Source organism: Triticum urartu, chromosome 1, assembly GCF_003073215.2.
Source record: "Triticum urartu cultivar G1812 chromosome 1, Tu2.1, whole genome shotgun sequence".
NCBI classification, from domain to species: domain Eukaryota; kingdom Viridiplantae; phylum Streptophyta; class Magnoliopsida; order Poales; family Poaceae; genus Triticum; species Triticum urartu.
In genome coordinates this window covers 156,255,305-156,276,596 of record NC_053022.1, presented here as the reverse complement: position 1 = coordinate 156,276,596, position 21,292 = coordinate 156,255,305, and the positions used below count along the sequence as shown (strand labels likewise).

The window sequence follows — 21,292 nt, the reverse complement described above, 5'->3', positions numbered from 1 at the left end:
GAGGGAGCCGCATCCGTCCACGTGAACGATCGCCGCAGCGAAGCAGTCCACATCAGCAGAGAGAGGTCCCGCTGACAGCGTCGCCGCAAGCATGACGATGTGGTGAGGCTCCCTGCTGGTGCTGGCGTCGGAGTCGAGGACGAGGGAATCAGGGAGGAGGAGACGCGTCCTCGTGTAGAGGTTGACGATGGCGTGCCCCGACGCCTGCCCGCAGGCCATCATCATCCAGCCCCCGTACGCGCCGAACATGCGGCCGTGGGAGGCATCGGCCCTCACGCGGGGATGGTGCTCGCGCCCTTGGCGCCCTCCGCAGCAGAAGCAGACGAAAGTGGGATCGCGGGGAGCACTCGGAGCAGCATCTGGCACGGACCTGTCGGGGAGTACGAGGAGGGGGGGCTGCGTGGCTCGACGACGCCTGGGCGGGAGGAAGTTCACCCCCAATGCCTCCACCATGGCGGCGAGGTCGCCGCTGCAGCGGACGTACTGCGCGATCTCCATGCTGAGCTCCCGAGGGAGACCCCATACCGGAGGCGGGTCCATGGGGAGGGGCGAGGGCGGCAGAAGAGGCGGAGAGGCCATGGGGATGGGCGAGGGCGCCGGAGACGGCGGAGGGGGATGGATGGTCGAATTGAGGAAGCGGGCGGGGCGGAGGTGGAGGTGGAGGATTTGGTTGTTGGGTGAATGCGGGAGAGCGCGCCTACAAGTAGCCTGAGAGCGGAGGTGGAATTGGGCGACGGAGGATTGTGTTTGTGTTGGGTGAAAGCCGGAGAGCGCACGCCGGAGCGGGAGCTCGTGCACCAATTCTTCTGTTGGTTGGGTTTTTTTTTTCTGTTGGTTGCGTGAAGGACAGAGGCGGGATTTGTCAAAATCTGCTGGGCCGGTCCACCTGAAAGCCCTTCGAGGCCCTAAACCACTTGCGGAGTTTTCAGTTTGTTTTTCTCAACGATATTCATTAACTCTTGAGTGATTTTTTTTCTCTCAAAAAAATTGAGTGCTTTTTTTTTCGAGGTAACTCTTGAGTGATTTAGTAGTACTGGTGTTTATTGTTTTTGACATTGCTAATCAATCGTGCAGGTGGTTATTACTCCCTCTGTCCCATTAATATAATAAGAGCATTTTTGACACTACACTAATGTACAAAACGCTTTTATATTATGGAACGAAGGGAGTAGATGTCTTTCTAGCATGAAGCGTACTCGCTGCAAATGGATATATGACCATAGAGCTCCAATTGCAAAAATCACATCCACATCAAGAGGCACTCTTCATTATCATGGAGAACGAAACAGGCATTTTGGTAAATAAAGAAAGCAGACCACTATATTCCCCCACAACCATCAACCATACGATGAGAAAACAAGTACCCAAGATATGTAATACTATTATCAAATGATGTTTTGTTACTTGACGCTCACCATGCACTTCGAACCTACACATGCATAAAACAAAGCAAAGAATGGTACCCGATCTTCATGAATTGGAGGTGGCTTTGCAGGATGAACACCGGACGAAATCCATAAGAATCACTCTATTGGACAAAATCCGCACCAAGCATCCCTCGAATCACAAGCAATACAAAAGGTGCATCAAGATCCACAAACGACAAGGAAAATAACGAGACTAGGGTAGTTTTTTTTACAAAAGGGGAAATAAAGATGCAAGGGCAGTTCATCCCCAAGGATGTGGAGGGCTTGATGCTTATATGAACTCTTCTTCTCCACTTGATATTCCTAGTGGAATATTCTCCTTAAGAGATTCTCCACTAGAAGATGTAGATGCAAAATGAACTAATTTTTGCATCTTCGAGGCCCAAAATCCATTCTTCAACAGATAATCTAGATGCAAACCGAATTTGACGCTTTGTTTCCGGTGGGAGGCACGGGTTGAGGCACCAGCCCGGCATGGCTGCTGCTCCGGCTGTGGGCGGCGACAGCGAGGTGGATCTGCCCTCTAGATATGGCGGCCTCCATTCGTTGCGTCGACGTCATGGCAGCTCGGCGGGCCGGCTGGTTTTCCAGCGTCGACTCATTTGTAGGCGGTCTGTTTCGACCTTCGATCCCTCTTCCTCATCGTCCGGTCGTTGCCTTCGTCGAAGGGCAGGCCCTCCCCCAGCTGCAATCCATCCCTCCTCTCGCGCTCGGCGGCAGGACGAGGCTCGTCTCGCGCCCGGCAGCAAGACCGACTCCGTCTTGCGTCCGACAGCAGGACCGACCTCGTCTCACGTTTGGTGTCGTTGGACGAGTCGATGGAGGCCAGTTTTGGCCGTCCTATTGGGTCTCACTGCTGGGGGCCACCCAGGGGTGCGAAAGGCGTGTCCTTTCCGCTCGTTTCTTTTGTTGGGGTAGCGACGGGTCTCGGGTGAGGTGGTATCAAGGTCCTGGTGGCCGGGGCGGGGGCTCTGGTGGTTCGCTCCACGGTGCTTAGTGCTGCTCAGTGGCCATGGCCGTGTGGGTGACGGTGAGTGTTGGTCGGGGTGAAAACCTGCTCTATCCTCGGATGGACCGGCGGCAATGTAGCTCATTTCCTTCTTGAAGGCATTGTCGCGGCTCTCATCGGCTATCGTGTCACTCCATGGGAAACTCTGATCGTCGGGTCGGGCAATGGCGGCACGTTGGTGTCATAACTTTTTTGAAGGCGCCGCCTTGGAGTACATGGTTCGTCATACGCGGCTTCATCTCTTTGTGGTGGCGTGTTCACAATGGAGGACCCCAATTACTCTTGTAGTGCTAGGGGTGGTGTCGCTGCGCTCAGCGCCTATGTATCCTGACTCGGGTGTGTGTGTGTGTTGTGGTGGGTGCGTTTGTACTTGGGTTGTGGTTGATCATTGCTTTATAGTATATAAAAAAGTCTTTTCGATAAAATGCATCTATATACATCCAATTCAGAAAAAAGTCATCGTATAATAGTGAACAGAGGGAGGGAATGTGAACATTAAATTAAGAAAAAACTACGATTTGTGAATATCAAACCAAAAAGTCAAAAATTTCCAATGTATAGAAAAAAAATGTTTTGATGGATAGGAGGCCGGATTGTATTTTCTTCGTCACGAATACATTTCTTGATATTTTTTCACGAAACTTCAAACGGGAGTAGATTAGGCACCCAAATTTTATATCCCGAGATTTCAGGTTTTTAAATTTTTCCTGATATTTTTTGAACTTAATATTCATATAGGGGGTGGAGCACTCAGGAGCTCCTGTGTATTTTCCATGGAGGGGGTAAGGGTGATAGGGCACACAAACAAGGTATAGGTTTCGAATTCTCTAACGTTAATGAAAACCAAATTTTGTTTTAGAATGCTCTGAAACTATGTGAACATCAAAATGGCAAAACACAGTTGGAGCAGCAAGATAAACAAATCAGCAACAATGGTGTCAAGAACAAAGATGAAGAGGTCGTTTGCCATCACATGTGATGCATAAGCAGAAAAAAAAAGGAATGCTAAGAAAATACAGCAGACTGTTTTACATTAGGCCATATACAGATCAAGACAGCAGGATTAGAGTGAGCAGAACTGAACAAGTGCAAGCTACATCACTTAACGCCAGATCTGCTGATCCTACAACATATTTTTGACTAAATCCTATAGACTTCTGCTGATCCTACAATAGCAGAGAGTTAAGCACAATTACACAAATTGTATTTAGAAGTTACTCCCTCCAATCTAAATTAAGTATCGCGGCTTTGAACCAAGGTTAGTTCAACCTTAGTTCAAAACTGTGACATTATTTTGGATCGGAGGGAGTAGTATTCAATCGAGAATATACACCTGTTTATGAATAAAAGAGAGCTCGTGCTCAACTCTATCTCGCAAACAATCCACGAAACTTCGACCTGTATCTTTGGGCTTTGATTGGTAGCCACTTGTCTCAGTAATCCACCATGGTATCTTGTTCATCCATGAGTGCCTTGCATTAATAAATTTCTTGAGATCAGCTACAGCTTCACATTTTTCTGAAGCTTGACTTGCAGATCTGAAATCATCTTTTGACTGCACCATATACAAATTTAGTGCAAGGATATTCTCAAAATTTTGTTGCACCGTCAATAATGCATTGTGTTTTAGCATACAAGTATTTAGAAATCGTTATTATCTGTTAATAATAGCGCTTTTATGAACACCATTAATTGTAGGTCACTGAAAACAAGAAGGAAATTGTTCTAAATTATTGGCTGTTGTTGATAAACTTCTCAAAATTGCAATAAAAAGACAATTCAGGAGTCAAATTGACACCAATGGTATACTGCAAACTCCATCTTCTATATTTTGTGGCACATACAAATCCAAGGCAGAGAATGATGAAAAAAGAGTAAAAGTCAATGGTCAATGTTGGAGAGTACCTAACCAATTTATTGCCCTAAAGTTCAGCCAACATGAACGATGTAGCTGTCAAGAAGGGATTAGATCACCACAGTATCTTCTAAGGGCTCTGACTTTCTTCCAATTCCAAAGACCTGCACAGATATGAGATGAATAAACGGCCAGCAAAAGGTGCAATGTCAGTGCCAAACCATGCAACTTAATTTCAAACGCGATACTGCAGTCAGATAGTTTATTTGCATATAAGCTACAATACCTATAGACATCAACAGAACAACAAGTTCAACCAAACAAATACCCTAGATTAACTTGCCTCATTTTCCTAACACAATGATTAGGCATGATTGCAAAATATTTATTTAAATATAAATATTATAAAAGAACGGAAATCTTCGTGCATGTTACATGTTGAGGTGGTTTTTTTTATGCATGGTTGCATGTTGAGGTGAGTCTTTCTTTCATGCATGTTGAATGATGAGGTGACATGCTTGCATGTTGAGAGAAATAGATAGTGGAGGCTACGTAATTAGATATAAAAGATTCCAGAGGACCGAAAGGCTGGAACACCAGAAAGTTAATTATAACATCTATACACTTCTACCCTCTAAAACTAATAGCTACCTCCCGACCTATTTTTTCCTACAATCTCATTCAGCCACATCATTGACAACCCTGATTAGACGCCACATGTACATCCTCACGATCAGATCCTGTTGTACTGCTTCTATTCCTTTCCCCTTACTTACTGACAAGTTTTTTGTAGCCAATTCTTTGTATTCATTAGAAAAATAACTAACTTACGTGTTACATGCATAACTAGCACATATTTTATTATGTTTGTCTCTCTTTTATGCACCCATTTTCAGAGGTGTACAACAGATAGCGACTACAATTTTTGCACCAATGTGCAGGGTTCCATCTAGTTGTAACATTGACAACCCTCAGCAATGCTATACTTCTGCACTCAGTCCCCATAATCATTTGTTTGTCTAAGTGGTTAATTTTATGTTTCTGGAATGGAGAATGATGCTTCTATTCTTTTCTTGTAATACCAATGGACAGCGCATGTAACAGGAAAGCTATGTGCTATATCTACACAATATCTGGCCCCACGGTTCTGGAATTCACAGCTACTAATCAAATTTCCTGCAATAAGATGCATGGAACAGCTTCATAATCAACAACCAAAGCTCGGCTTTCACAAAAACAGGATATACTGAAGTACTCCCTCCGTTCCAAATTACTTGTCGTGGTTTTAGTTCAAATTTGTTCAAATTTGAACTAAAACCACGACAAGTAATTTGGAACAAATTTGAACTAAAACCACGACAAGTAATTTGGAATGGAGGGAGTACATCTGAAACAGGGGAATTGCGTAGTGGGTAACTTGTTCAGTGCAATCGATTAGCTAACCATTATTTTGTTACACACAAATGTCTCTTAGATGATAACATTAACACATGATAGAAGGTTAGCTTTGAATGTTAGTTTACAAGGAGATGCACCTCTACTTATCTGTTCTTTTTTGTGCTTTTGTTCACTTGCTCAAATCAAGTGTCCTCTTAAGGTACGCTAGGAAAAGAAGCAAATAGTCTTCAAGCTAGAAATAAACTATTTGCTTCTTTGCCTAAAGCTAGCTAGAGAACCAAGGGAACAAGGCCAAAGTGTTTATTTCTAGCTAGAGAACCAAAGTGTTTATTTCCTATATGAAGGTACTAAGTACATAAAGCTAGCTAGAGAACCAATTCACTCTCGTATAAGATGCACAACTGGTATATTACTACACTGCCAAGGCCAAAGGGCAAGGCACGCACGTGCGCCGTATCCCAGAGATTTGAGTACAGTAGTCAGAACAGCAAAATGAATGTGCGCACATATTGATCGGTATAGAATCCGAATTCAGACAGAACTTGTTTCAAGTAAAAAATAGGAAGTGGAAAAGAAGAGGGAGATATACGGGAGATAGTTGGCCTAAGTGTTTGGGCTCACACTAACTCATGCTGGTGGTGCCCCGTCATCCCCTATTTACAGTTGGGTATGAGACAGACCATGTAAAGGTTAAAACAACATTTTTTTTCTCGTCCTACTCAATGGATGGAGAATTGAATAACAGAATTAGGTCAAGAAAGACAATTATCATGCCTGAATCCAAATTTTGCACCCTTATCTGCATATACTCCAGAATAATGGGAATCTCTCTTTTAGCTTAGTCAAAGCTGTATGAACTCAAAAGGCGTCTGCTGGGATTACATTCTAGGGCAGTGTTCGGAAACGCTCCGCTCCTCAACTCAGCCCCCGGAGCGGGCGGAGCTGTAGTTGAAAATCATGGAGTTGCACTTTCCTCGCTCCCGAGATTCCTGGAGTGGGTGGGTTCCCAAACAGGGCCTAGATATGCAAAATAAGGAAGGGGCAAAATGGCAAAAGATAACATTAGAATGTGAATCCCAGGAGTTCCCTCCTTAACTTGAAGGAAGAAAAATATCTATGACCTGTTGGAGGCTGTGAAAATTAAAAAACTAAAGAGAAATGTAACGTCCCGGATGTAACATTCCATAATTCTTCAACTCTTGCCATTTCCGGCTATGTGATATGTTATTTCCTCTGTGGTTGGGTTTTGTCTTCGTTTTTGCATTTTGTTCATGTCATGCATTTCATCTCATGTCATCATGTGCATCTCATTTGCATTCGTGTTCGTCTCATGCATCCGGACATTTTCCTCGTTATCCGTTTCGGAATCCGACACTCACACATGCACGCGTTGCACCTCTCAGATCTCGTTTCGTGAGCGGGAGGAAAACATTCTCGGAATGGGCCAAGATTTGTTGAGTGGCCTTGGTACGTCACTGGCAGGCCGTCTGTCAAATTTCGTTCCATTTGGAGGTCATTTGATGCCCCAACAGTTAACCGGGTAACCGCAAAAAACCCTCTCTCATTGCAGCCCGACACCCCTCCATAACAGCCCACTAGCCCATCTAAACCCCCTCCATACTCTCCGTCATTGGATCACGATAGTGTAGACCAAAACCGTACCTCATTTGAATTCTCCTAACATCCCCTACCTATAAATATGCCTCTTCCCCCAAAATTCTCGATCCAAACCCTAGATCCACCCTCCTCCTCCGCGTTGGACACGTCCGAATGGTGCCGGACGCGTCCACCACCGCGCCCGAACGAATCACGACTCGCCACGTGTCGCCGCCACCATCGCGCGCCGCCGGCCCGCCGTGGCCCACAGCAGGCCCGCCCGGCCCGTCCACCGTGTGTCGCCTCCCGTCGCCTCGCCCGCGCCTCCGCCGCCGCCTCCACCGCGAATCGCCTCCCCCGGCCACCGTCCGCCATCGACGACCCGCGCCGGAGCTCCTCGCTGCTCCGCCGCCACCGCATGCCTCGCCGCCCGCCGTCTCCGCCGAGCGCCGCCGCCCGTGCTGCGCCGTCCCCGACGCCCCACCTCGTCGCTGGCGCGCCGTCCTCATCGCCGATCCGCCGCCGCATCGCAATCCGCACTGGGTCAAACCCTAGATCCGGAGGGGTATATTTTTCAGTCCCAGGATTTTCATATCATGTGCACCTCTTTGACATGTCATATCTCCATGCACATAGCTCCGATTTGCGCATATAATATATCTAAATGTTCGTCTCGTGATGCTCTTCATGTTAGTGTCATTTGCATGCATGTTATTTTCCATATTGATGCCCTAATCTTCGTTGAAAAAGTGATATATGATGTTGTCTGCTGGAATTCATCATAACTTGCTGATTTGTCATTCTCATTGCATTTTGTGTATGCATCCTTTGAGCATCATGTCTACATGTTTTAGGAGCATCTCCATGCCATCTTTACAGTGGTGCAAGCCTTGTATTTTTATGAGCTCTGTGGTGACTAGCACAAGCATGCAAAGTAGGCCACATGATGTTGCTGATTTCAGACACTTAGTATTTTTGCTAGGTCTTTTCCTGTTACATTATGTTGCTATGTTGTCTTGTTGCCACAAATAGATCCATGCATATTTTGATGAAGTTCAGTAAGAGTGTTTTGAATATATGGTTATGATCTATCCATTCATGCCTCTGGTTGTAATTATGGAGTAGTGCAGCTTGTCTTTACTATGCTCTACTTTTGCTAAATATTGTTACTGGCAGATTGTTAACATGAAGTTCATTTTTGCCATGTGTTTTGCTAGTGATACATGCACCCTATGAACTTGCTCTTGCCTGTTTAGCTTCATAAATGTGTCTTCTTACTGTTGGTTACCTTATGATGCCATGAAATGCTTTGTGGTGAGTGGCATGAGCTTGCAAAGTTTCTACCATGAATTTGTTTCTGTCATGCCATGGTTTTCTACCTGATGTTGTTTATGCCATGTTTAGTATTTTCACCAAGTCTGTAACCTGGTTGTCATTTGCATTTTTGTCATGCTGTTTTAGGCTTGTTCTAGTGAGTTCTAGCAGGAGCTCAGTGTTCATGATTTGTAGAGCTTCACTTGTACTTCACTGCCATGTGCTTTGTTGCTTTGTCGGAGTGTTGTAGCATAATTTCATGATGCATCTTAAGTGCTATGATGTTGTTAAGCGCAATTTTGCATCGTTCTTGTTTTGCTCGCCATTTGCAAACCGTGCATCCGTTTCCGGTGATCCTTATATCGATTTTGACTGAAATCACTCAATCTTTCCAGTGGCATGCTTGGTTTGCCAAGTTGATGCGTTGATCATCTCTTCCCTTCCGGAGTACCCATATGCATTGCACATCATATCTTGCATTCCATGCCATGTCTTGCATCATGTTGCTTGTGCATTACACCGTGATTGATTGTTGTTCCGTTGCTTGTGTTCTTACTTTGGGTAGAATCAGGAGACGAGTTCGTGAACGAGGAACCTGTTGAATACGTTTACGAGGAGCAAGCTTTCGACAACCCTGAGAACTTTGCAGGCAAGATGATCATTACCCTCGATATCACTTCTATCTTTGCTTGCTAGTTGTTCGTTCTATCGCTATGTCGCGCTACCTACCACTTGTTTATCATGCCTCCCATTTTTCCATGTCAAGCCTCTAACCCACCTTCCTAGAAAACCGCTACATGGCTATGTTACCGCTTTTGCTCAGCCCCTCTTATAGCGTTGCTAGTTGCAGGTGCCTTGCAGTTTGTTCCATGTTGGGAACATGGATATGTTGGAATATCATAATATCTCTTATTTAAATTAATGCATCTATATACTTGGCAAAGGGTTGAAGGCTTGGCCTTTTCCTCGGTGCTTTGTTCCACTCTTGCCGCCCTAGTTTCCGTCATACCAGTGTTATGTTCCTTGATTTTGCGTTCCTTACGCGGTTGGGGTTATGGGACCCCCTTGACAGTTCGCTTTGAATAAAACTCCTCCAGTAAGGCCCAACCTTGGTTTTAACATTTGCCTTATAACAACTAAAATTTTGCCTAGGGAGTAATTAACCCGAGGATCATCTTAATTCAACCCCCCCCCCCGGCCAGTACTCCTTTGAGTGTTGGTCTGAACCGAGTAGACTGCGGGGCCACCACGAGGAAACTTGAGGGTTCATTTTACTCGTAGGATGTCTCATCCGGTGTGCCCTGAGAATGAGATATGTGCAGCTCCTATCGGGATTTGTCGGCACATTCGGGAAGTCTTGCTGGTCTTGTTTTACCAATGTCGGAATGTCTTGTAACCAAGATTCCGAGTCTGATCGGTTGTTCCGGGAGAAGGAATATCCTTTGTTGATCGTGGGAGCTTGTGATTGGCTAAGTTGGGACACCCCTGCAGGGTATAAACTCTCGAGAGCCGTGCCCGCGGTTATGTGGCAGATGGGAATTTGTTAATATCCGGTTGTACCAGAACTTGACACTTGACTTAATTAAAATGCATCAACCGCGTGTGTAACCGTGTGAAGGAAATATGCCCTAGAGGCAATAATAAAGTTGTTATTTATATTTCCTTATATCATGATAAATGTTTATTATTCATGCTAGAATTGTATTAACTGGAAACTTAGTACATGTGTGAATACATAGACAAACAGAGTGTCACTAGTATGCCTCTACTTGACTAGCTCGTTGATCAAAGATGGTTAAGTTTCCTAGCCATGGACAAAGAGTTGTCATCTGATAAATGGGATCACATCATTAGAGAATGATGTGGTTGACTTGACCCATCCATTAGCTTAGCACAATGATAGTTTAGTTTGTTTCTATTGCTTTCTCCATAACTTATACATGTTCCTATGACTATGAGATTATGCAACTCCCGAATACCGGAGGAACACTTAGTGTGCTATCAAACGTCACAAGTAACTGGGTAACTATAAAGATGCTCTAAAGGTGTCTCCGATGGTGTTTGTTGAGTTGGCATAGATCGAGATTAGGATTTGTCACTCCGTGTATCGTTGAGGTATCTCTTGGCCCTCTCGGTAATGCACATCATTATAAGCCTTGCAAGCAATGTGACTAATGAGTTAGTTACGGGATGTTGCATTACGGAACAAGAAAAGAGACTTGCCGGTAGCAAGATTGAACTAGGTATGATGATACCGACGATCGAATCTCGGGCAAGTAACATACCAATGACAAAGGGAACAACGTATGTTGTTATGCGGTTTGACCGATAAAGATCTTCATAGAATATGTAGGAACCAATATGAGCATCCAGGTTCCGCTATTGGTTATTGACCAGAGATGAGTCTCGATCATGTCTACATAGTTCTCGAACCCGTAGGGTCCGCACGCTTAACGTTCGGTGACGATCGGTATTATGAGTTTATGTGTTTTGATGTACCAAAGGTAGTTGGGAGTCCCGGATGTGATCACGGACATGAAGAGGAGTCTCAAAATGGTCGAGACATAAAGATTGATATATTGGACGGCTATATTCGAACACCGGAAGTGTTCCGGATGATTTCGGAGAAAACCGGAGTGCCGCAGGGTTACCGGACCCCCCCCCAAGGGAACTAGTGGGCCTAGATGGGCCTTAGTGGAGAAAGAGAGGGGCTTCCAGGGCAGGCCGCGCGCCCCTCCCCCTTGAGTCTGAATTGGACTAGGAGGGGGTGGCACCCCCCCCCTTCCTTTCCCTCTCCCACTCCTTCCTTCCCCCTCCTAGTAGGACTAGGAAAGGAGGAATCCTACTCCTACTAGGAGGACGAATCCTCCCCTCCTTGGCACGCCCTAGGGCCAGCCGGCCTCCCCCTTGCTCCTTTATATACGGGGGCAGGGGGCACCCTAGAACACACAAGTTGACATTGTTTAACCGTGTGTGGTGCCCCCCTCCACCATAATCCACCTCGGTCATATCGTCATGGTGCTTAGGCGAAGCCCTGCGCCGGAAACTTCATCATCACCGTCATCACGCCGTCGTGCTGACGAAGCTCTCCCTCGACACTCAGCTGGATCGAGAGTTCATGGGACGTCACCGAGCCGAACGTGTGCAGATCGCGGAGGTGCCATACTTTTGGTACTAGGATCGGTCGAATCGTGAAGACGTATGACTACATCAACCGCGTTGTCATAATGCTTCTGCTTACGATCTACGAGGGTACGTGGACTACACTCTCCTGTCTCGTTGCTATGCATCACCTAGATAGATCTTGCGTGTGCATAGGAATTTTTTTGAAATTACTGCGTTCCCCAACAGTGGCATCCGGGCCAGGTCTATGCGTAGATGTTATATGCACGAGTAGAACACAAAGGAGTTGTGGGCGTGGGTATATACATATTGCTTGCCGTCACTAGTTGATTCTTGATCCAGCGGTATTGTTGGATGAAGCGGCTCAGACCAACATTACGCGTACGCTTACGCGAGACTGGTTCGACCGACGTGCTTTGCACATAGGTGGCTAGTGGGTGTCAGTTTCTCCAACTTTAGTTGAATTGGATTCAATGAACAGGGTTCTTTCTGCAGATCAAAAAGCAATCACTGTACCGTGTTGTGGTTTTTGATGCGTAGGTAAGAACGGTTCTTACTCAGCCCATAGCAGCCACGTCAAACTTGCAACAACAAAGTAGAGGACGTATAACTTGTTTTTGCAGGGCATATTGTGATGTGATATGGTCAAGACATGATGCTAAATTTTATTATATGATATGATCATGTTTTGTAACAGAGTTATCAGCAACTCGCAGGAGCCATATGGTTGTCGCTTTATTGTATGAAATGAAATCTCCATGTAATTGCTTTACTTTATCACTAAGCAGTAGCGATAGTCGTAGAAGAAATAGTTGGCGAGACGACAACGATGCTTCGATGGAGATCAAGGTGTCAAGCCGGTGACGAGGTGATCATGACGGTGTTTTGGATATGGAGATCAAAGGCACAAGATGATGATGGCCATATCATATCACTTATATTGATTGCATATGATGTTTATCCTTTATGCATCTTATTTTGCTTAGTTCAGCAGTAGCATTATAAGATGATCTCTCACTAAATTTCAAGGTATAAGTGTTCTCCCTGAGTATGCACCGTTGCTACAGTTTGTCGTGCCGAGACACCACGTGATGATCAGGTGTGATAAGCTCTGCGTTCACATACAACGGGGTGCAAGCCAGTTTTGCACACGCAGAATACTCGAGTTAAACTTGACGAGCCTAACATATGCATATTGGCCTCGGAACACTGAGACCGAAAGGTCGAGCGTGAACCATATAGTAGATATGATCAGCATAGTGATGTTCACCATTGAAAACTACTCCATCTCACGTGATGATCAGACATGGTTTAGTTGATATGGATCACGTGATCACTTAGATTATTAGAGGGATGTCTATCTAAGTGGGAGTTCTTAAGTAATTTGATTAATTGAACTTTAATTTATCATGAACTTAGTACCTAATAGTATTTTGCATGTCTATGTTGTTGTAGATAGATGGCCCGTGTTGTTGTTCCGTTGAATTTTAATGCGTTCCTAGAGAAAGCTAAGTTCAAAGATGATGGTAGCAACTACATGGACTGGGTCCGTAACTTGGGGATTATCCTCATTGCTACACAGAAGAATTATGTCCTGAAAGCACCGCTAGGTGACAAACCCGCTGCAGGAGCAACGCCAGATGTTGTGAACACCTGGCAGAGCAAAGCTGATGACTACTCGATAGTTCAGTGTGCCATACTTTACGGCTTAGAACCGGGACTTCAACGACATTTTGAACGCCATGGAGCATATGAGATGTTCCAGGAGTTCAAGTTAATATTTCAAGCAAATGCCCAGATTGAGATATATGAAGTCTCCAATAAGTTCTACAGCTGCAAAATGGAGGAGAATAGTTCTGTCGGTGAACATATACTCAGAATGTCTGGGTACCACAACCACTTGAATCAATTGGGAGTTAATCTTCCTGATGATAGTGTCATTGACAAAGTTCTTCAATCACTGCAACCAAGCTACAAGAGCTTTGTGATGAACTATAATATGCAAGGGATGGATAAGACGATTCCCGAGATCTTCGCAATGCTAAAGGCTGCGGAGGTAGAAATCAAGAAGGAGCATCAATTGTTGATGGTCAACAAGACCACCAGTTTCAAGAAAAAGGGTAAAGGGAAGAAGGGCAACTTCAAGAAGAACGGCAAGCAAGTTGCTGCTCAAGTGAAGAAGCCCAAGTCTGGACCTAAGTCTGAGACTGAGTGCTTCTACTGCAAAGGGACTGGTCACTGTAAGCGGAACTGCCCCAAGTATTTGACGAAGAAGAAGGATGGCAAAGTGAAAGGTATATTTGATATACATGTTATTGATGTGTACCTTACTAATGCTCGCAGTAGCTCCTGGGTATTTGATACTGGTTCTGTTGCTAATATTTGCAACTCGAAACAGGGGCTACGGATTAAGCGAAGATTGGCTAAGGACGAGGTGGCGATGCATGTGGGAAATGGTTCCAAAGTCGATGTGATCGCCGTCGGCATGCTACCTCTACATCTACCTTTGGGATTAGTTTTAGACCTAAATAATTGTTATTTGGTGCCAGCGTTGAGCATGAACATTATATCTGGATCTTGTTTGACGCGAGACGGCTATTCATTTAAATCAGAGAATAATGGTTGTTCTATTTATATGAATAATATCTTTTATGGTCATGCACCCTTGATGAGTGGACTGTTTTTACTAAATCTTGATAGTAGTGATACACATGTTCATAGTATTAAAGCCAAAAGATATAAGTTTAATAATGATAGTGCAACTTATTTGTGGCACTGCCGTTTAGGTCATATTGGTGTAAAGCGCATGAAGAAACTCCATGTTGATGGACTTTTGGAATCACTTGATTATGAATCACTTGATGCTTGCGAACCATGCCTCATGGACAAGATGACTAAGACTCCGTTCTCAGGAACAATGGAGCGAGCAACAGACTTGCTGGAAATAATACATACTAATGTATGCGGTCCGATGAGTGTTGATGCTCACGGCGGGTATCGTTATTTTCTTACCTTCACAGATGATTTGAGAAGATATGGGTATATCTCCTTGATGAAAAATAAGTCTAAAACATTTGAAAAGTTCAAAGAATTTGAGAGTGAAGTGGAAAAATTTCGTAACAAGAAAATTAAGTTTCTAGATCTGATCGTGGAGGTCAATATTTGAGTTATGAGTTTGGTCTTCATTTGAAACAATGTGAAATAGTTTCGCAACTCACGCCACCTGGAACACCACAACGTATATGGTGTGTTCGAACGTCGTAAGCGCACTTTATTAGATATGGTGCGATCTATGATGTCTCTCACTGATTTACCTCCATCGTTTTGGGGTTATGCTTTAGAGACGGCTGCATTCACGTTAAATAGGGCACCATCAAAATCCATTGAGACGACACCTTATGAACTGTGGTTTGGCAAGAAACCCAAATTGTCGTTTCTTAAAGTTTGGGGATGCGATGCTTATGTGAAAAAGCTTCAACCTGATAAGCTCGAATCCAAATCGGAGAAATGTGTGTTCATAGGATACCCAAAGTAAACTGTTGGGTACACCTTCTATCATAGATCCTAAGGCAAGATATTCGTTTCTAAGAATGGATCCTTCCTAGAGAAGGAGTTTCTCTCGAAAGAAGTGAGTGGGAGGAAAGTAGAACTTGACGAGGTAATTGTACCTACTCCCTTATTGGAAAGTAGTTCATCACAGAAATCAATTCCAGTGATTCCTACACCAGTAAGTGAGGAAACTAATGATGATGATCATGAAACTTCTGATCAAGTTACTACCGAACCTCGTAGGTCAACCAGAGTAAGATCTGCACCAGAGTGGTACGGTAATCCTGTTCTGGAGGTCATGTTACTTGACCATGACGAACCTACGAACTATGAGGAAGCAATGATGAGCCCAGATTCCGCAAAATGGCTTGGGGCCATGAAATCTGAGATGGGATCCATGTATGAGAACAAAGTATGGACTTTGGTTGACTTGCCCGATCATCGGCAGGCCATAGAGAATAAATGGATCTTCAAGAAGAAGACTGACGCTAACGGTAATGTTACTGTCTACAAATCTTGACTTGTTGCAAAAGGTTTTCGACAAGTTCAAGGAGTTGACTACGATGAGACCTTCTCACCCGTAGCGATGCTTAAGTCCGTCCGAATCATGTTACCAATTGCCACATTTTATGAATATGAAATTTGGCAAATGGATGTCAAAACTGCATTTCTTAATGGATATCTTAAAGAAGAGTTGTATATGATGCAACCAGAAGGTTTTGTCGATCCAAAAGGTGCAAACTCCAGCGATCCATTTATGGACTGGTGCAAGCCTCTCGGAGTTGGAATATACGCTTTGATAGTGTGATCAAAGCATATGGTTTTATACAGACTTTTGGAGAAGCCTGTATTTACAAGAAAGTGAGTGGGGGCTCTGTAGCATTTCTGATATTATATGTGGATGGCATATTGTTGATCGAAAATGATACTGAATTTCTAAATAGCATAAAAGGATACTTGAATAAGAATTTTTCAATAAAAGACCTCGGTGAAGCTGCTTATATATTGGGCATCAAGATCTATAGAGATAGATCAAGACGCTTAATTGGACTTTCACAAAGCACATACCTTGATAAAGTTTTGAAGAAGTTCAAAATGGATCAAGCAAAGAAAGGGTTCTTGCCTGCGTTACAAGGTGTGAAGTTGGGTAAGACTCAATGCCCGACCACTGCAGAAGATAGAGAGAAAATGAAAGTCATTCCCTATGCTTCAGCCATAGGTTCTATCATGTATGCAATGTTGTGTACCAGACCTGATGTGTGCCTTGCTATTAGTTTAGCAGGGAGGTACCAAATTAATGCAGGAGTGGATCACTGGACAGCGGTCAAGAACATCCTGAAATACCTGAAAAGGACTAAGGATATGTTTCTCGTTTATGGAGGTGACAAAGAGCTCATCGTAAACGGTTACGTCGATGCAAGCTTTGACACTGGTCCGGATGACTCTAAGTCACAAATCGGATACGTATTTTTATTGAATGGTGGAGCTGTCAGTTGGTGCAGTTCCAAGTAGAGCGTCGTGGCGGGATCTACGTGTGAAGTGGAGTACATAGCTGCTTTGGAAGCAGCAAATGAAGGAGTATGGATGAAGGAGTTCATATCCGATCTAGGTGTCATACCTAGTGCATCAGGTCCAATGAAAATCTTTTGTGACAATACTGGTGCAATTGCCTTGGCAAAGGAATCCAGATTTCACAAGAGAACCAAGCACATCAAGAGACGCTCTAATTCCATCCGCGATCAAGTCAAGGAGGGAGACATAGATATTTGCAAGATACATACGGATCTGAATGTTGCAGACCCGTTGACTAAGCCTCTCTCACGAGCAAAACATGATCAGCACCAAGACTCCATGGGTGTTAGAATCATCACAATGTAATCTAGATTATTGACTCTAGTGCAAGTGGGAGGCTGAAGGAAATATGCCATAGAGGCAATAATAAAGTTGTTATTTATATTTACTTATATCATGATAAATGTTTATTATTCATGCTAGAATTGTATTAACTGGAAACTTAGTACATGTGTGAATACATAGACAAACGGAGTGTCACTAGTATGCCTCTACTTGACTAGCTCGTTGATCAAAGATGGTTAAGTTTCCTAGCCATGGATAAAGAGTTGTCAATTGATAAACGTGATCACATCATTAGAGAATGATGTGATTGACTTGACCCATCCATTATCTTAGCACAATGATCGTTTAGTTTGTTGCTATTGCTTTCTCCATAACTTATACATGTTCCCATGACTATGAGATTATGCGACTCCCGAATACCGGAGGAACACTTATTGTGCTATCAAACGTCACAACATAACTAGGTGACTATAAATATGCTCTACAGGTGTCTCCGATGGTGTTTGTTGAGTTGGCATAGATCACTCTGTGTATCGGAGAGGTATCTCTGGGCCCTCTTGGTAATGCACATCACTATAAGCCTTGCAAGCAATGTGACTAATGAGTTAGTTACGGGATGTTGCATTACGGAACGAGTAAAGAGACTTGCCGGTAACAAGATTGAACTAGGTATGATGATACCGATGATCGAATCTCGGGCAAGTAACATATCGATGACAAAGGGAACAACGTATGTTGTTATGCGGTTTGACCGATAAAGATCTTCGTAGAATACGTAGGAACCAATATGAGCATCCAGGTTCCGCTATTGGTTATTGATCAGAGATGAGTCTCGATTATGTCTACATAGTTCTCGAACCCGTAGGGTCCGCATGCTTAACGTTCGGTGACGATCGGTATTATGAGTTTATGTGTTTTGATGTACCGACGGTAGTTCGGAGTCTCGAATGTGATCATGTAAATGACAAGGAGTCTCGAAATGGTCGAGACATAAAGATTGATATATTGGACGGCTATATTCGGACACTAGAAGTGTTCCAGGTGATTTCGGAGAAAACCGGAGTGCCGGAGGGTTACCAGAACCCCCCGGGGAACTAGTAGGCCTAGATGGGCCTTAGTGGAGAAAGAGAGGGGCTGCCAGGGCAGGCCGTGCGCCCCCTCCCCCTTGAGTCCGAATTGGACTAGGAGGGGGTGGTGCGCCCCTTTCCTTTCCCTCTCCCACTCCTTCTTTCCCCCTCCTAGTAGGACTAGGAAAGGAGGAATCCTACTCCTACTAGGAGGAGGATTCCTCCCCTCCTTGGCGCGCCCTAGGGCCGACCGTCCTCCCCCTTGCTCCTTTATATACGGGGGAAGGGGACACCCTAGAACACACAAGTTGACATTGTTTAGCCGTGTGCGGTGCCCCCTTCACCATAATCCACCTCGGTCATATCGTCGTAGTGCTTAGGCGAAGCCCTACGCCGGTAACTTCATCATCACCGTCATCACGTCGTCGTGCTGACGAAGCTCTCCCTCGACACTCAGCTAGATCGAGAGTTCATGGGACATCACCGAGCCGAACATGTGCAGATCGTGGAGGTGCTGTACATACTAGGATTGATCGGATCGTGAAGACGTACAACTACATCAACCACGTTATCATAATGCTTCCGCTTATGGTTTACGAGGGTACGTGGACTACACTCTCCCCTCTCGTTGCTATGCAACACCTAGATAGATCTTGTGTGTGCGTAGGAATTTTTTTGAAATTACCACGTTCCCCAACACCGTGATGGTCTCTTTTCGGCGGAGTCCGGGAAGTGAACACGGTTGGGTTATGTATGAACGTAAGTAGATCAGGATCATTTCTTGATCGCTTCTAGCTTACGACCGTTCCGTAGTTTCTCATCTTACTCTTTTACTCGTATGTTAGCCACCATATTTGCTTAGTGCTTGCTGCAACTCCATCTCATAACCACATCCTACCCATAAGTTTAAATAGTCTTGATCTCGTGGATTTTAAAGTTGCTGAGTCCTCATGACTCACAGATACTACCAAAACAGTTGCAGGTGCCGATGATACCAGTGCCGGTGATGCCACTGAACTCAAGTGGGAGTTCGACGAGGGCCTTGGTCGTTACTACGTGTCTTTTCTGAATGATCAGTAGTGGTGCCCAGTTGAGACGATCGGGATTTAACATTTGGGGTTGTCTTATTTTCATTTGGTTTCGTCTGTAGTCGGACTATGTGTGTACTCTGAATGTTGTATGATTTATTTGATCATTGTGTGACGTGGCAATTGTAAGCCAACTATTTATCATTGTTCTTGTACATGGGATTGTGTGAAGATGACCCTTCTTGCGACAAAACCAAAATGCGGTTACGCCTCTAAGTCGTGCCTCGACATATGGGAGATATAGCCACATCTTGGGCATTATAACAAATTATCTAGCCTTTTCTTCAAGGAGCTTATTAATTTGAGCTAGCTCATTCAGCTTCAACGGTGATAAAAAGGGCAGCCCGGTGCACGTAGCTCCCACTTGTGCAGGGTCCAGGGATGGGTCTGGCTACTTTGGGTCTTCACTCTTCAGTACACAGCTTTTCCTTACATTTCTGCAAGAGGTTGTTTCCAAGCAACAACTATACCGATGTGCCAAGGCTCCCCTTCTCAGCTTCAGCGATGATAAGTGTCCTTTTGACAAGTGCCCTTAAAAGATTTGTGGGGAAGGAACTTCTCAATGTGGTTTCTTTTGCTCCTGAAAAAGAAGTCATTGGGACTTACTATTCAGCATGGATAACATAGCTATCCGTATTTCAGCTACATATTGCCATATTAGTGACTAGTTCCACATCATTGCTATCTTGTAAAAATGTTATCAGGACAGAAATTACAAAATTAGCACAAGACATTTCAGAAATGCTAAAAATCTGACGTCAATTTTTTACACATGGCAAATTGAATGTTTTTTATGGCAAATTACGTGTCGCGAGCATGGAAATCTTGGCACAAAAAACTGAACATGCCAGGGTTGGCCATGTTTGCTTAAGGGAATTGACAAGCTTGCGACACGTAATTTTCCATAAAAAACATTCGATTTGTCATGTTAGAAAATCTGACATCAGATTTGTAGCGGGGTAGACATTTTTGGGGTTGTCATGGAATGTCTCACAAGGCAATAGAGGTAGTCCATTTTCTTGGTGAACTGAAAACTGCAGGGCAAGCCCCAACAGTAAATTGTATTATTCAATATCGGTAGTCCATGGATCAAAATAGTTGCCATATTTCTAATTTCAACTAGGAGGAACCACTATCATATCTTGGCAGTGTAAGTGTTGCAGCAAAAAAAAGGATATTCAGGAATACAAAGGATACTAACCTGTTCCAGGGGTCGTCTGGCAATGTTATAGCAGGGGTGCTCATGGTATCGTGTCTCCGTCCAAAACTGGAGAAACATATAATACAAATACTAAATAAATAAAGAGATAATGACACGAATGTTTTTTACTAATGCACTTCACAATGCTTTTCCACTTTCCACCACTCATCTTATGCGAGTTGAAACATCGGTATAGTTGTAGATGTATAGAAGTCAATACCGCTTCACAGCGTTCAATCCACCGGTCACATACTCGACCAACAACCTAATGGAAATACACAATAAGTTATATACTATTCACTAAAAGATATACACTACTTTATTGAATCGTGAAACACGAAATATCTTACGCATCTGAAAGCATCTGGCTGAGATCTATCCTTCAACGACTAGATTGACCGATAATCCTGACATCAGCTGCAAGTAGAATTTAGGATGAATAACCTAAAATGTGCCCCTCCGTCATGGAAGCCCCTGGTGCCGACTCTGTCGACCACCGGGCGACCCTCTCCGGGGAGCGTGTGTCCTCTGGTGACCGTTGGCTCAGCTCAGAGAGCGAGTCCTCGATGCGCTCATACAGGGACGTTGCCCTCACCCTGCCGGCCATTGTTGCGTCGCCGGCAGCTAGGGCCCCTGGCCGCACCTCGCCGGCTGCCCGCGTGCCCGCCAGGCAATGCCTGGGCCCCCACTCGGAAGTCCACCATGTCTCTGGCGGAGCTGTGCTCGACGCTGATGGGTTCTAGCAACTGCGGCGCAGGAACCGCCACTGTCGCCCGAGCCAGGACACCATGCCGCCGCAACCCGTCAC

The 21,292-nt window shown here is 44.6% G+C and overlaps 1 long non-coding RNA gene across 3 annotated transcripts; it reads right to left on the bottom strand.

Moving 5' to 3' along the window:
* Window positions 1-3,505: 3,505 nt before the first annotated feature.
* On the bottom strand, window positions 3,506-20,755 carry LOC125520544. 3 transcript variants are annotated; one of them, XR_007288776.1, is made up of 4 exons: window positions 20,485-20,755; window positions 4,342-4,455; window positions 3,770-3,991; window positions 3,506-3,602 (listed from the first exon to the last, which is right to left on the bottom strand). It is a non-coding gene; the product is annotated as an uncharacterized LOC125520544 (long non-coding RNA). The 3 variants fall into 3 exon arrangements; XR_007288749.1 differs by having other exon boundaries at window positions 3,506-3,991; window positions 20,485-20,550; window positions 20,705-20,749; XR_007288730.1 differs by having other exon boundaries at window positions 3,506-3,991; window positions 20,485-20,753.
* Between the last annotated feature and the right edge of the window lie 537 nt (window positions 20,756-21,292).